We start from the raw sequence: 16418 nt of genomic DNA, 5'->3' as shown, positions 1-16418 counted from the left end.
TAACATGAATGAATGAAAATACAAAATAATGCTTAAAAGTAAGTCAGGGTAGCCTAAGAACCTTTTACAGTAACCACCTTTCATTTTCCCCTTCAGTATTTATCCTAGATGACATTTTGGAAAAAAAAAAAAAAAAAAGTCTATTTCTTTAACTGAATGGGTTGGGCCATATTTCCCCACTTTGATCTTGCCCTGTGCAGTCACTTTCCTAACTGAAAACACTGTAGAAAGTGATTAGATGCATTAAACTCTGTAAATTAGTTCTATGACACAGGGCACCGACCATGGAAAAGAGCAAAAGAGCTTCAGTCATCTGCACTCCCTGCTTAGGGGTCAAAAGTGAGATAGAGAAGCAAAATTTCTATTGCGGTGTTACCAGATCTTAAGTGGCCTGGGAGCCCTAGAAATTCCTCAGTGTTGTATTTGGGAAGGGAGAGGTTAGGCAAAGGGGGGAGTCTCTCTGACCGCTGGGTGGGTGTGGTTCGTAAGTCAGGGGCAGCGGGGATGCCCATCCTAATCCCAGCTGTACCCGCCAGTACTTCCCAGAGTGGCATGGCTGGTGCCAAGGAGGGGTCTAAGGCCCCTGGGGGCTTTCTCCGCGGGCGGGGATGGGGCTGCACCTGGAAAGGAGGGGTTGGTGTTGGGGCACCTACTGGGGTGCTCCTGGGGACCGGAGCCTGGATCTGGGAGGATGGGGACCGGGAGCCACCCCTCCTCCTCACAGATCTAGTCCTCGCGGGACCGCCCCTTCCGGTCCCCGGTCTCGGCCCGCCGCCCCTTCCCGCACTGCACTTACCTGGCGGGAGGAAGAAGCCCGCGCTCCGACCTCCGCCGAGAGCCCTGCCAGCTCGGGAGGCGTCGGGCCCGCTCCCGGGCAAGGCCTCCCGGCCGCGCTCCCGCGGAGTCTCCAGGCGACACCCGGCGTCCAGCGCGCCCGCCCGGCCTGTATACGCGCGTGGCCATGGCAACGCCGCCGGGCGCCGCGGGGCCCGGCCTAACAGGTAGGGGCGTGGCGTGCGCGGCAGAGGGGGCGTGGGACTGCTCAGGGAACGCCCATCGGGTTACCGCCTGCTGACTACTCCAGGCCCCACGAGCCTGCCCCATTTCACAGATGGGAAGGCGGAGGCTCATAGGTCACATAAGTGGCCCAAGGTTTTACAGAGAGGAAGGAGCACGAAGGAGATTTGATTCAAGAATCCTTTCCATTACCCCTCGCTCTAAGCTAGATGCATTGAGGGAGGGTGGGGGGGCGATAGGGAGAGGTAGGAGATTGATGGAGCTGAACTCATGAGACCCTTGGAGGTTAGTATGCCCACTGCCCTACCCAAATCTCTAGTCCTTTCCTTTACAGACCAGAAAATAGAGTAAGAAGAGGGGACCTCTGGGAGTGGGGTGGGGATTGGGAAAGGGATAGGGTGGAGTGAACAATTTTGAAAGAATGAGGATTTCTTCCATGTTCTGGGGAAAAAAATTTCCAAACTCACAATCCTGCTGCTCCTGCTCCTCCCTGTTAAGAGTGACATTTATTCATTCTTTTGCCCTTTCTCTATCTCTGCAAACATCTTCTGAGGCCTATGAGTGTCACATGCTGGTCCCAGAATACACGTGGAATACTTACTGCCCTTAAGAAGCCCCTTGTCAGTCGGCATAGGACTCGGGGGATGGAGTGTGTTGAGAAGATGTGCAAATCTTATCTCCCACCACCTCCCACTTCTGCTTGGGGGCAGCACAACCTTGCTGACTTTACCTAGAGAGTGATTCCTCTCAGTGTCAGGAAATGGCTGACCAGGTACCTCAAGAAAAACTCTAAACATTTTTCTAAGACAGATGAACTATGGCACACTCTACCCTGGTGATTCGGTTTGGCTCTGTGTCCCCATCCAGATCTCGTCTCGAATTAAAATCCCCACGTGTTGGAAGAGGGGCCTGGTGGGAGGTGACTGAATCATGGGGGCAGACTTCCTGCTTGCTTTTCTCGTGATAGCGAGTGAGTTCTCACGAGATCTGATGGTTTAAAAGTGTGGCACTTCCCTCTTTGCTCGCTCGCTCTCTCTCTTTCCTGCTACACCATGTTACAACATGCCAGCTTCCTTGCTTCCCCTTGGCCTTCCGCCATAACTGTAAGTTTCCTGAGGCCTCCCTAGCAGTGCAGAACTGTGAGTCAATTAAACCTCTTTTCTTTGTAAATTATTCACTCTCAGGGAATTGCTTTATAGCAGTGTGAGAACAGACTAATACACCTAGTCAGTAGGAAGAGGATCTGAGAGAAATCATGGACATCGATTTGGGGTGGAATATATGGTGAAGATGCTCAAACGTGCCTGGAGGCTTTTAGAAATGTGGACTTCTGGGCACAGACCCCAGAGATTCTGATTTAGCAGGCCTGGGACATAATCCAGGAATGTACATTTGCAACAAGCTTGACAAAACCCTGATTTACACAGTTGAACTGCAGAGACCTCTCCTGGAGCCTGTACCCTACAAATCTCTTCCAGGCCCTCAGTCTGGAAGGTTCTGCGTGGATCAGTTTCCTACAACCAGAAGGAGTCTAGGCATAAAACGCTAGGAGTGACCACAAGGGCTGGGACCTGAGTGATAGCTTCACAGGAACAGAGAGGGTCAGGCCCAGCTCCCCCACACGTTTCTGCCTCAGAGCATTTGGTCTTGCCCATTTCTCTGCCTGGAATGCACTTCCCCCCAGGAATCTCGTTTGCTTTCTTTACTTTAGCTTTTTACTCACATATCATCTTTTCTAAAACTGGTTTTTTGAAAAAATAAAACAACCACCACGAAATCTAATAACAAAGCAAATAAAAACAACAAGAACAACAAAAGCAAATGAAAATAAGAACAACAAAAGCACATCCAAACAAAATAAAAACCTCAACACTCTCTCCCTCTTCCCTTCTTTTTGCCATTTGCTATAGTTGGAATATTTGACCCCTCCAAATCTCATGTTGAAATTTGCTCCTCAGTGTTGGAGGTGGGGCCTGGTGGGAGGTGCTTGGGTCATGGGGGTGAATCCCTCATGGATGGCTTAGTGCTGTTTTTGTAGGGTGCATGAGTTCTCACTCTATCAGTTCCCTAAAGACCTGACTGTTAGAAAGAGCCTGGCACCTCCCCCTCGCTCACAGTCACTTCCTCTCTCATCATGTGATCTCTGCACATGCAGGCTCTACTTTCTGCCAGGAGTGGAAGCAGCCTGAGACCCTCACCAGAGGCAGATGCTGGCACCATGCTTCTTGTACAATCTGCAGAACCGTGAGCCAAATAAACCTCTTTTCTGGATAAATTACCCAGCCTCAGATATTACTTGATAGCAACACAAATGGACTAAGATACCACTTATCATCAATTCACATACTATTTCTTTTATTTATTTATGTGATTTATTGTGTCTCCCTCCCTGACCCCTGGTAGAATCTAAACTCCATGAAGGCAGGGATTTTTTTTTCCTGTTTTGTTCACTGCTGTGCCACCAGTTCCTAGAACAATGTCTGAATGAATAAGTACTCAGGGGGAAGCCCCTGCCACCCTTCTGAAGCCTGGCCTCCTGTCCTCTGAGGAATGCTGGGCTGACCTGTCCTCACCCCAGGATGTCAGCTTCTCTAGTCTCTTGCCCAGGCCTGAACACCACCTCCACCCTTACCTCTACCCCCCCGTGCTTGTCTTTAGTCAAACTCTTGTCATTAACATGAACCCAGGACACAAACTTGCTCACTATCAGACAGACCCCAGTGAAACCCAGGCTGGCCATGAACTGGAACAGCCCATGCCCCTCACCAGGCTTTGAGAGATCATCTGTTGCTATTAGCTGATATCTCAATGAAAAACAAAAATTCCTAAACTGAGAGCAAAGCTAACACTCAGAATCAGTGGAGCCGACGTTGCCAAATCTCAATTGGATCCTCTGTCCTCAGGATGCCACTCTTATCTCAAGGGTGTGCAAAATTCTTGAAACCCGTATCATCCATTTTCATCTTAAAAACAGAAAGTCAAATACCCAGTAATGGTTTTATGGTATAATTTCCTGGACTGAGTAAGAGAGTTGTACCTTGCAATTAAACAGTGATGCGACATTAAAAAGATGGTCCCTGAAAAAAAAAATTGATGTTTCTAGATTATTTGTGCTTCTTGGCAGTGCCTTCAGTTAACCTTTTATTGAACTCTCAGTGACTACCAAGCCCATATTGTAGGAAATAAGGCTCAGAGACAGGGAGAAATGTGTCCAAGGTCACACAGCTAGAAAATCTGGCAGGCTTTGAATCTAGATGAATGTGACAAGGAAGGTATTTCCCCTGGGGAACTACAGGTGACACCTGTCACAATCACAAGATGCCACTTACTCACACCTGCTTTCTCTCACTTCTGAGCAGCCTGCACTCTTGTCTGTCCAAAGGTTCAGGCAGTGCCCAGGGCAGGGAGGGAAGGGGGCATAAGCCAAGAGGAGGCAGCTCAGGCCTGCCACCTACATTACCCGTTGACATTGGGCGCTGGGCTTCCTTCCTGCAGAAGTTCTGCCCCCAGAAAATCTCATTCCTTCCCAGCCACCTTCCCTGGGCTGTTCTTGCCTGGGGAGAGCGCAGCCCTGTGCTCCATACTCAGAGACCTGTGTGATGTTTCTCCTGCTGCCCTTGCATTCCAACTTGAAATGAATGCTGGCTTCAGGCCCCAGCCCTTGCCAGGAGAGGTGCGGAGGCTTCCTCAGCCTCTATGGCATGAAAGAGAGCCAGAGAAGGAGCAAGAACGAGAGAGTACAGAGTGCAGGAAATAGCCAAGCTGTTGCACAGGGTGACAGATGACAGAGAGCAGAGGGCCCACTAGAGACTCCACGGCCCATTAGTAACCTGACCATATAAGCTTAGAAAGTACAGATTTTTATATACAGACCTACACACACAGACTCATAAAAATAATTTCAAACCGTGGAGAGAATAACTGGTAACTGAGACTTTCTGCAGCCATCTTTGCCATTTCCCCTGGCAGAAAATGAGAAAACGTGCAGCTTCATCTCATGTCGACTCTTTCATGCTGGTTTGGAACATTTATTATCTTGCAAATCGGTGTTCAAAGTCAGTTGCCTTTGGTTCCTTGCGCTTTGCTGTGGGGGGTCTGTCTGTACCATCTGTTCAAAAACTGCAAAGTGTGCTGGCCCCACCTGTCCTGGGTCTGGTTTTTGTTGTATTTTGTTTGTGCCTCACTTCCCTCACCTGTAAAATGGGTATAACAACAGCACTGACTGAAAGGAGTAAATGGATTAAGATGTATGAAACAGTGGATCAGTGGCTGGTACAACTGAATGGCTCTATGAGTGTTTGCAATTATGGCCTGTTTTCTTTTTCTCTGATGTTGTGGGAAGAGAGCCCTAATCTCAACCCAGGTCACAAACACTCTGGAGAAACTTTGATTTGCATCAAGATTCAGTCCCACTCCAGAACAAACCCGATCTCTGGATGACTAGTCTCATATTATCTGGCTGGCTGCTCTGAGACCTTTCTAGATGTGGGTATGGATATAAGAGATAGGATGTGCTCCTTCCTCTAGTCACAACTAGAGGTGATTCTTGGGAGCCCAGTAGTCTCTATGGCGTGGCGCCTGCTGGACAACTCCATAAATTCTACTTTCAGGCATGTGGGCAAACCTCCACTATATTTTTGTGAGTGACAGTGAACCTTTATGAATGTGGTTAACAAATTCAGCTCATATTTATTAAGGCTAACAAGGTACCAATCACCATGTCATGCACAGTTTTATTTAATTCTTAGCCCAACTCATTATACAGAAGGAGAAATTGAGGCACAGAATAGTCAAGTAACTTAACCAGTTACAAATCTTGCACATAGTGGTTCTGGAATTCAAACTCTGGCTGCCAGACTACAAAGTGCAAAGTGCTGTACTTTTTGTAAACTTTCTTTTTCCTATCTTTTTTTTTTTTTATAAGATGGAGTCTCGCTCTCGCTGTGTCCTCAGGCTGGAGTGCAGTGGCGCGATCTCGGCTCACTGCAACCTCCGCCTCCCAGGTTCAAGTGATTCTCCTGCCTCAGCCTCCTGAGTAGCTGGGACTATAGGCACACGCCACCACGTCTGGCTACTTTTGTGTTTTTAGTAGAGATGGGGTTTCACCATGTTGGCCAGGCTGGTCTCAATCTCCTGATCGAGTGATCCACCCGCCTCAGCCTCCCAAAGTGCTGGGATTAGAGGCATGAGCCACCATGCCCAGCCTTTTTATAAACTTTTTATTGAAGATAATATACATATTGAAAAATATACATTTTGTCTCAGGTCATAATTGCACTTTATAGCATTACAAATGGGCTGAGACACTATTTGAACTTTTACTAAGTGTACTCACCCACCTACCCAGAATCCAGATCAAGAAGCAAAACATCACCAGCACCCCTAGAAATCTCCCTGTGACCCCTTCCAGTCATTACCCACCCCCTGGGGTAGCCGCTATTCTGACTTCCAATCTTCCAATGTCATAGATTAGTTCTGGGTTTTTGTTTTTGTTTTTTTTTTAGACAGAAGTTTGCTCTTGTCACCCAGATTAGAGTGCCATGGCATGATCTTGGCTCACTGCAACCTCTGCCTCCTGGGTTCAAGTAGTTCTCCTGCCTCCACCTCCCAAGTCCCTGGGATTACAGGCACCTGCTACCATACCCAGCTCATTTTTGTATTTTTAGTAGAAGTGGGGTTTCGCCATGTTGGTCAGGAGGTTGAACTTCTGACCTCAGGTTATCCACCTGCCTCACCTCCCACAGTGCTGGGATTATAGGCATGAGCCACTGCACCTGGCCAGTTCTGTTTGTTCTTGAACTTTATGTAAATGGGATCCTACAAATTCCATCTTCTGTCTGGTTTCTTTTGCTCGACATTATATTTGGGAGATTCAAGCATGTCTTTTCAAGTAGCTGTGGTTCATTCATTCTCATTGCTCTGTTGTATTCCATTGTGTTGGTTATCAACTGCTGCTTAATGAACTACCACAAACTTAGCAGCTCAAAACAACCCACATTTATCATCTCACAGTTTCTGTGGGTCAGGAATTGGGCAGGGCTCAGCAGGGTCCTGTGCTTCAGGGTCTCACAGGCTGCAATCAAGGAGTTGGCCAGGGCTGGGGTCTCATCTGAGGCTCAACCGGGGATAAATCTGCATCTACTTTCTTTTCTTTTCTTTTCTTTTTTTTTTTTTTTGAGACAGAGTCTCACTCTGTCACCCTGGCTGGAGTGCAGTGGCACGATCCTGGCTCACTGCAACCTCTGCCTCCCAGGTTCAAGTGATTCTTCTGCCTCAGCCTCCCAAGTAGCTGGGACTACAGATGAGTGCCACCACGCCTGGCTAATTTTTGTATTTTTGATAGAGACGGGGCTTCACTATATTGGCCAGGCTGGTCTCGAACTCCTGACCTTGTGATCCACGCCCCCGCCTTGGCCTCCCAAAGTGCCGGGATTACAGGCATGAGCCACCATGCCCAGCCCAATCTGCTTTCTTTTTTTTCTTTTTCTTTTTTTTTTGAGACAAGGTCTCTCCTGTTGTCCAGGCTGGAGTGCTGTGGTATGATCATAACTCACTGCAGCCTTGATTTCCCAGGCTCAAGTGATCCTCCCACCTCAGCCTCCCAAAATGCTGAGATTATAGGGGTGAGCTACTGAACCTGGCTGGATCCACTTTCAAGCTGACATTGTTATTGGTAAGATTCAGTTTTTTGAGGGTATCAGAAGGAGAGCCTCAGCTCCTTGCTGGGTATTAGCTGAGCTCACCCTCAGTTTCTTGCCATGTGGGCCTCTCTGGAAGGTGGCTTGCTTCATCAAAGTAAGTAAGAGTCAGTAGACAGACTCTGTGACTCTGGACCCTCAATAGACTCTCAATAGAAAGATGGAAGTTATCATCTTATGTAACATAACCACAGAAATTACATCCCATCACCTTTGCTGTATTCTACAGCTTAAAATACATTACAGGTCCTGCCCCAACTCAAGGGAGAGGATTCCACAGAGGTGTGAACACGAGGGATAATTGGGCACCACTGTGTATGTCCATTGGTATGCATAAGCACACATGTCTATTAGATATAGACCCAAGAGTGGAGCTGCTGAGTTGCAGATTCAGCAGATGTTCAGCTTTAAAAGATTCAGCCAAACATTTTTCCAAAGCGCTGGTACCAATCTACACCCCCCAGCAGTGCATGAATACTTGAGTCAGAGCACATGCCTTCAAATATTCTCCCCTCTCTTCTTATAGAAGGAGTTTGACCAGAAGTTCCTTGGAACAGGAGGTCCTAAACCTGGCCCCTTGGCAGAATCACTAAGTTCCTGGGCTGCACCCCAGACTTTCTGATTGTTGGATGGCTGGGACATAACCTGGAAGCTACACTCCATGTGGTAAAGGTTCTTTGTTTTTCTTTTTGTTTTTCTTTTGAGACAGTCTCGCTTTGTCACTCAGGCTGAAGTGCAGTGGCACGATCTCGGCTCACTGTGACCTCCGCCTCCCAGGTTCAAGTGATTCCCCTGCCTCAGCCTCCCAAGTAGCTGGGACCACAGGCACGCACCACCACACCTGACTAATTTTTTGTATTTTTAGTAGAGACGGGGTTTCACCATGTTGGCCAGGCTGCTCTTGAACTCCGGACCTCAAGTGATCCACCTGCCTTGGCCTCCCAAAGTGCTGGGATTATAGGCGTGAGCCACTGCATCTGGCCATTCTTTTCTTGTTCACCCAAGCATCCCTGGTGCTCAGAGCAGTACCTGACATGCAGCCAACATTCAATAAGGACTTTTAAAAAATAAATGAATGAGTTTAGGGGCTGAGCATGGTGGCTCACGCCTGTAATCCCAGCACTTTGAGAGGCTGAGGTGAGAGGATCATGTCAGTCCAGGAGTTTGAAACCAGTATAGGCAACATAGAGAGACCTTGCTTTTACAAAAAATAAAAAAGTTAGCTGGATGTGGTGGCACGCACTTGTAGTCTTGGCTACTCTGGAGGCTGAGGCAGGAGGATTGCGTCAGCCCAGGAGTTCAAGGCTACAGTGAGCTATGATCACGCCACTGCACTCCTGCCTGGGTGACTTAGTGAGACCCCTGTCTCTTAAGATAAAATAAATGAATGGATGAATTTAGGACTATTGTCCAAGGAGACCTACTGGTAGCCTCAGGGAAGGTGTGAACCGCTGAAATTGGGAGGAAGCTTTGATATGTCTGAGCCTATGTGTATTTTTCTGGAAAGAAGGCCCAGAGCCTTAACCAGACTTCTCCCCAACAAAGGTTAAGAGCCTCTGTGATTGGAGGTGGTCTGGGGTAGTTGATTTATCCTATAAAGAAACAGTTGGGCCTGGGGAAGGAGGCACCGGGGCTGTGTACAAGGCTCTACGGTGCTTGGCAGGGTTCAGGAAGTAAGAAGAGAGACAGTCTCTGCCCTGGGGTGGCTTCTAAGCTGACACCCCTGCTCACTTTGTCCTTTGATGTACGGCAGCTCTTTTGGCACATCTAGCTACTGCCTGGCCTCCTGTGCCCTCCCCTGTGTCTGTTTATTGACTAGCAAATTCCAGAAGGCCTTGGTGGCCCTGAGTTTCCATCAACAAGTCAGCATGATCCCTACCTTTTGAGAAAGCTGCTCCTAGTCAACAGCAGGCCTCCCTGTTGGTCTAGTTTGAGATAATCTCAGCCCTTGTCACCTCTCTGGGTTTCTGGAGGTTTTGTAGCATCTCACTGCCATCTGCATTCTCTTCTCATTTCAACAGTGCTCCTTTTTTTTTTTTTTTTTTTGAGATGGAGTCTCACTCTGTCATCCAGGCTGGAGTGCAGTGGCGTGATCTCAGCTCACTGCAACCTCCACTTCCCGGGTTCAAGCGATTCTCCTGCCTCAGCCTCCTGAGTAGCTGGGATTACAGGTGCACACCACCACACCTGGCTAATTTTTGTATTTTTAGTAGAGATAGGGTTTTATCATGTTGGTCAGGCTGGTCTTGAACTCCTGACCTCGTGATCTGCCCACCTCAGCCTCCCAAAGTGCTGGGATTACAAGCGTGAGCCACCATGCCTGGCCAACAGTGCTCCTATCTTAGGCGTTTTGGTTGTTGTTTCAGGTCATCCCCATCACTCGCTGCTGGTCTTCCTTTCTGAGCTGATCAGCCCCCTCACTCTGGACATTTCTTCTCAGGTTTCCTCTGAATCATTTCATTTGGTCTAAATATGTCCAGTTTTTCCTCCTTCCTTACTGCATTCAACATAGACTCTCTTTTCTCCAGAACAACTGTTCGTTTCTTTCTGATGCTTTACCCACATCCTCAGCTTTCACCGTGTTTTCTGACCTCTCCTAAGAACTGATTGTTTTTTGAAACTTAAGTCTCAAAGATTGTCCCTTCTAATCTGGCTCTGAATTTGAATCATTGTCTAGAAACAAGGGAGACAGTAATGTTCCTCGGTCACTAGGATGCTCAGTCGAAGGGCTGAGTGCTCACCAGGGGCTGAGGGGCTGGGGTTGGAGAGGGAGGGACTTGCTTCCACAGGGGGTGGAGCTTGTGGGGTCAGGAAGGGCTCTAAGAAAAAGGAATCACTTGACCTGAGTCTTGAAGGATGGGTAGGATTTCAGGAGGGAGAGAAGGAAGAGAAAGGCATTGCAGGAGGAAGGAGCAGTGGGAACAAGAGCTGGAAGATGAGGAATGAGGGAGGCTACTCAACCGTGGGACAGAAGGAGGCAGGTGCTGAGACTGCAAACTGAAGGCCACAGTCAGCCTTCATGTTTCTTTGACTTTCACAGTGTGTTAAAATACTTTTAACTAGTTGATGGAGGACAGAGCCTCTTTCTGTGGAGTGACAAAGAGCCTGTATTAGTCCATTCTCATGCTGCTGTAAAGAACTGCCCGAGACTGGGTAATTTATGAAGGAAAGAGGTTTAATTGACTCACAGTTCTGCAGGGCAAGGGAGGCCTCAGGAAACTTACGATCATGGTGGAAGGGGAAGCAAACGCGTTCCTCTTAACATGGCAGCAGCAAGGAGCAGGGCCAAGCAAAAGGGGAAAGCCCCTTATAAAACCATCACATCTCCAAGAACTCACTCACTACCAAGAGAACAACATGAGGGTAACCACCCTCATGATTCAGTTACCTCCCACTGGGTCCCTTCCACAACATGTGTGGATTATGGGAACTACAATTCAAGATGAGATTTGGTTGGGGACATTGCCAAACCATATCAGAGTGCAGTTCAAACTAGCCTCAGCATGAAAGCAAATTAACTGGTTACCATAAATGAAAAGTCTGCAGGGCCGAAGTGATGGCATCAGGCCTCAGTCTCTCTCTGGCTCCTCAGCCATGGCTTTTGACCATATGGATCCAGCCTCAGACAGAATCTCTGTATAATGGTCACAGAAAGACTGCCACAGCTCCAGCCCTTACATCTTCTCAGCTTTGAATCCCAAGGGGATGAGAGATCATTTTTTTCCTAAGATTCTCCCAAAGGCCTCATGGCTTCTCATTTTCTCTGATTGAATCACAGGCCCATTTCTAAGCCAATTAGTGTGGTCCAGGGGACTGCTGTGCTCTGATTGGTCAAGCTTGAGTCACATGCCCATCCCTGCGGCCAGAGATGGAGACTGAGACTGGGCTGAGAATAGGAAAGGGGGTGGTCCCCAAAGGGGAATCATACATAATACCGTAATATTTTAGAAGAAAGGTGAATCGATACTGGGTGGCAGAAGCTTCAGGTGTCTCCTGCAGTGGCTAACACGTACAAGTCACATTGACTTACTTTACAGTTTGGATTTGTGTCTTTTCTGGGGAAATTGGAACATCAGGCAATACTTGGTCTCTGTTCCTGCACACAGAGCAACAATCTGTGAGGCGTGTGGAGAGGTTGCCACCTCCAGGTACAGCCTGTGTCCTCCTTGTCCGCCGCACTTATTCTTTTTTTTTTGAGATGGAGTCTCGCTCTGCCGCCCGGGCTGGAGTGCAGTGGCCGGATCTCAGCTCACTTCAGCTCACTGCAAGCTCCGCCTCCCGGGTTTACGCCATTCTCCTGCCTCAGCCTCCCGAGTAGCTGGGACTACAGGCGCCCGCCACCTCGCCCGGCTACTTTTTTGTCTTTTTTAGTAGAGACGGGGTTTCACCGTGTTCGCCAGGACGGTCTCGATCTCCTGACCTCGTGATCCGCCCGTCTCGGCCTCCCAAAGTGCTGGGATTACAGGCTTGAGCCACCGCGCCCGGCCCAGCCACACTTATTCTTATTCCTTCCCTGTTGTATAACTGCTTGAGTTTTCACTCCTGACGAATTTTGAGTATGTGGATCTGTTTATCCTACCAGAATGGAAGTGCCAAGAGTACAGGGGTCAAGTAGTTCTCCCTGGGTTCCCACAAAGTTCTGAGGTCAAATGCCTGGCCATTAAAGAAAAATTCAACTTTTAACTGGGCATGGTGGCTCACGCCTGTAATCCCAGCACTTTGGGAGGCCGAGGCGGGCGGATCACTTGAGGTCAGGAGTTCAAGACCAGCCTGGCCAACATGGTGAAAATGTTTCTACTAAAAATACAGAAATTAGTCGGGCGTGGTAGCGGGTGCTTGTGATCCCAGCTACTCTGGAGGCCGAGGCAGGAGAATCGCTTGAACCAGGGAGGCAGAGGTTCCAATGAGCTGAGATCGCACCACTGCATACTAGCCTGGGCAACAGAGTGAGACTCTGTCTCAAAAAAAAAAAAAAAAAAAAAAAAATTCAACTTTTGTTTTAGATACAGAGAGTAAATGTACAGATTTGTTACATGGGCACATTGCACCCAGATAGTATCAAATAGGTACTTTTTCAAACCATCCCCCCATATCCTCCCCCCTCAAGTAGTCTGCCTTGTTGACTGCTCCGACGTTTATGCTCATGCGGGCTCAATGTTTAGCTCCCACTTCTAAGTGAGAACAGTGTGGTATTTGATTTTTCATTCCTTTGTTAATTTGCTTAGGATAATGGCCTCCCGTTGCAACCATGTTGCTGTAAAAGACATGATCTCATTCTTATGGTTACGTAGTATTCCGTAGTGTGTATGTGCCACATTTCCCTTATCCAGTCCACCATTGATGGGCACCTAACTTGATTCCATGTCTTTGCTATTATGAATAGTGCTGCGATGAACATAGGAGCGTATGTGTCTTTTTGGTAAAATGATCTTTTTCTTTTTGGGTATATACCTGGCAGTGGGATTGCTGGGTCGAATGGTAGCTCTGTTTTAAGTTCTTTGAGAAATCTCCAAACTGCTTTCCACAGTGGTGGAACTAATTTACATTCCCATCAACCATGTATAAGCATTCCCTTTTCTCAACAGCCTTGCTAGCTTCTGGTTTTTTGTTTTTTGTTTTTGTTTTGGTTTTTTTGACTTTTTAGTAATAGCCATTCTGACTGTTGTGAGATGGTAGCTCGCTGTGGTTTTGATTTGCATTTCTCTCATAATTACAGATGATGAGCCTGGCCATTTGTAATCACCTGATTCCTTGCTCATGTTTAAATCCTTCTTTTCAAAACTGTTGAATACAAAGTAGAATCAGTATCTGGGAGTTCCAACACCTGATGTCCTTGGGTGGGAGGAAGTGTCTCCATCTACTGTTTGTTCTTTCTGCTCACTCTTGCTCATACTGACTTGTTTCTTGGATGGTTAATTATTTGAATGTGATCTCAGTTTTGATTGAAATTGATCTGCAGGAGTCCTGAGGGGTCTGATTCCTGGCTGAGTTCCTCTAGGAAGGATTTTTGTTTGTTTCCTTTGGATGCCAGGGCTGCTATCAACCTGTGATCACTTACATTTGCTTCCTCAGCTTGGCATTTCCCCCTTGAATGCACGGAGTGTTAAACTAATTCCTAGACCCATGTGGTTACAAATCCTCAGGGTTAACAATCGTCATTATTATGGTGGCCATTGTTAATTTTCCCCTCCAGAACCCCTGCAGAGCCCATGGGATCCCTTTCCTGGCAGTCCAGAAAAATACCCTTAAAGCCCCCTCTTTCTCAGGATGTAGAGCACCTTTCAAGGTTCTGGCTTAATATGGGCATTGTAGATTTTGCTAGCTCAGCTTGCAAAGGCCCGAGGTCTGACTTCTCATTTCCTGCACCTGTTAACTCTCCACACTGATGGAGGTGTTTATCCTCAGGAGTTCCTGGCTTCCCCATTTGCTTATACTTTGGTTGTAGCTAGCTCTGCCTATGGTGTGTGTATGTTCCTTTGGGACTACTTACTTAAAAAAATTGGGTGTCTTCCAGCAATCTCATTACCGGGTATATACTCAAAAGAAAAGAAATCATTCTACCAAAAAGACACATGCATTTGTGATTTCATTACTGTGCTGTTCACTATAGCAAAGACATGGAATCAGCCCAGGTGCCCATCAGTGGTCGGTAGATTGGATAAGGAAAATGTGGTATATATACATTATGGAATACTATGCAGCCACAAAAAAGAATGAGATTGTGTCCTTTGCAGCAACATGGATGGAGCTGGAGGCCATAATCCTAAACAAATTAACTCAGGAACATAAAACTAAATACTGCATGTTCTCACTTAGAAGTGGGAGCTAAGCATTAAGCACACATAGACATAAATATACAGGGACAATAGACCCTGTGGACTCCTAGAGATTGTGGGAGCAAGTGGGTTAAAAAACTACCTATCAGGGCCGGATGGTGGCTCATACCTGTAATCCCAGCACTTTGGGAGGCTGAGGTGGGCAGATCACAAGGTCAGGAGATCGAGACTATCCTGGCTAACACAGTGAAACCCCGTCTCCACTAAAAATACAAAAAAAGTAGCTGAGTGGCATGCACCTGTAGTCCTAGCTACTCAGGAGGCTGAGGCAGGAGAATTGCTTGAACCCAGTAGGCAGAGGTTGCAGTGAACCGAGATCATGCCACTGCACTCCAGCCTGGGTGATAGAGCGACACTCCATCTCAAAGAAAGAAAAAAGGAAAAAGAAAAAAGTACTCAGCAGGTGGTATACTCACTAACAGTGTGGCAGGATCCATACTCCAAACCTCGGCCTAATGGAATGTTCCCATGTACAAATCTGCACACGTACCCACTGTATCTAAAATAAAAGTTGCAACTAAAAAAAATGCTAGTAGTTGGGGGGCTAGAAGTAGCTAGAAATCAAATTAATCTTCACATCTGCATTAGAAATGTCTTATAGAAGAGAGTTATAGTTTTTAATATAAACTAATTGCTTCTCTATGGAAAAAAATTGGCGTTTATAATGGAGTTTTTTGAAACATACAACACAAAAGTAAGGAAAAGAGTATCATTAACCCCATGTACCCATAATCCAATACTTACCCAATCTTGTTTTATCGCTTTTTTCTTCCTTTTTGATTAACTTCCTTTTGGATCAACTTGAAATGCACTGTGTCATTTCATACATAAATACTTCCTAACTAAAAGGAGCTTCCCCACTTTAAGACATTATTTTCCCCCATGACATGATCACATTAACAATACTAGGGACAGTTCCTGAATATCATCTAACATCCATCCATGCTTACATTTTCTTGATTCTCTAAGAGATGTCGTTGTATTGATAATTTGTTGACATCAGGATCTAGACACCATCCACACATTGTGTTTGGTTGTTATGTCTTTGAAATATTTTTTATTCCATGACAGCATCCCTTACCTTCTTTTTTTTTTTTTTTTTGGAGACGGAGTCTCACTCTGTCCACCAGGCTGGAGTGCAGTGGCGCGATCTCGGCTCACTGCAAGCTCCGCCTCCTGGGTTCACGCCATTCTCCTGCCTCAGCCTCCCTAGTAGCTGGGACTACAGGCGCCCGCCACCTCGCCCGGCTAGTTTTTTGTATTTTTTAGTAGAGACGGGGTTTCACCGTGGTCTCGATCTCCTGACCTTGTGATCCGCCCGTCTCGGCCTCCCAAAGTGCTGGGATTACAGGCGTGAGCCACCGCGCCCGGCCTCCCTTACCTTCTTAATACCACTGATCTGTTGGAGAAACTGGGTGTTTCGTCCTACAGAATATTCATACCCTAGATTTGACTGATTGCTTCTTCATAGTTTCAATTAGCTTATTCCTCTCTTCCCTATGTTTCCTGCAAACTAAGAGTTAAATCTTGAGGCCCGATGAGATTTGGTCTTCTTGTTGTCAAGAACACCCCACAGGCAGGCTGTGTGTTCCTCCTCTAACACATTGTGAATGTATAACATCTTGGTTGGCCCATTTTTAATGATGCCAAGATGGCTCAGTAGGATCAGTGCCGATAGGGTGATCTGTCCATCATCAAGTTCCCATCAAATTTTTCTCCAGTGACTTTTAATTTTTATTTTTAATTTTTTTTTTGAGACAGAGTTTTGCTCCAATGTCCAGGCTGGAGTGCAGTGGCGAGATCTCGCCTCACTGCAACCTCCACCTCCTCGGTTCAAGTGATCCTCACACCTCAGCCTCCCAAGTAG

At 47.0% G+C, this 16418-nt stretch overlaps 1 protein-coding gene across 1 annotated transcript in view; it reads right to left on the bottom strand.

The window, feature by feature from the left end:
• The window catches only part of FHAD1 (forkhead associated phosphopeptide binding domain 1), a 160624-nt gene extending 159663 nt beyond the window's left edge, over positions 1-961 (bottom strand). Inside the window, exon 1 of the mRNA XM_010370076.2 lies at positions 797-961. The gene's annotated coding sequence lies outside the window, so the exon portion shown is untranslated. The remainder of the gene's footprint in view (positions 1-796) is intronic.
• Between the last annotated feature and the right edge of the window lie 15457 nt (positions 962-16418).

Source organism: Rhinopithecus roxellana, chromosome 12 (genome assembly GCF_007565055.1).
Source record: "Rhinopithecus roxellana isolate Shanxi Qingling chromosome 12, ASM756505v1, whole genome shotgun sequence".
NCBI lineage: Eukaryota > Metazoa > Chordata > Mammalia > Primates > Cercopithecidae > Rhinopithecus > Rhinopithecus roxellana.
The sequence above is the reverse complement of the archived record's forward strand: the minus strand, read 5'-3'. Positions and strand labels throughout refer to the sequence as shown.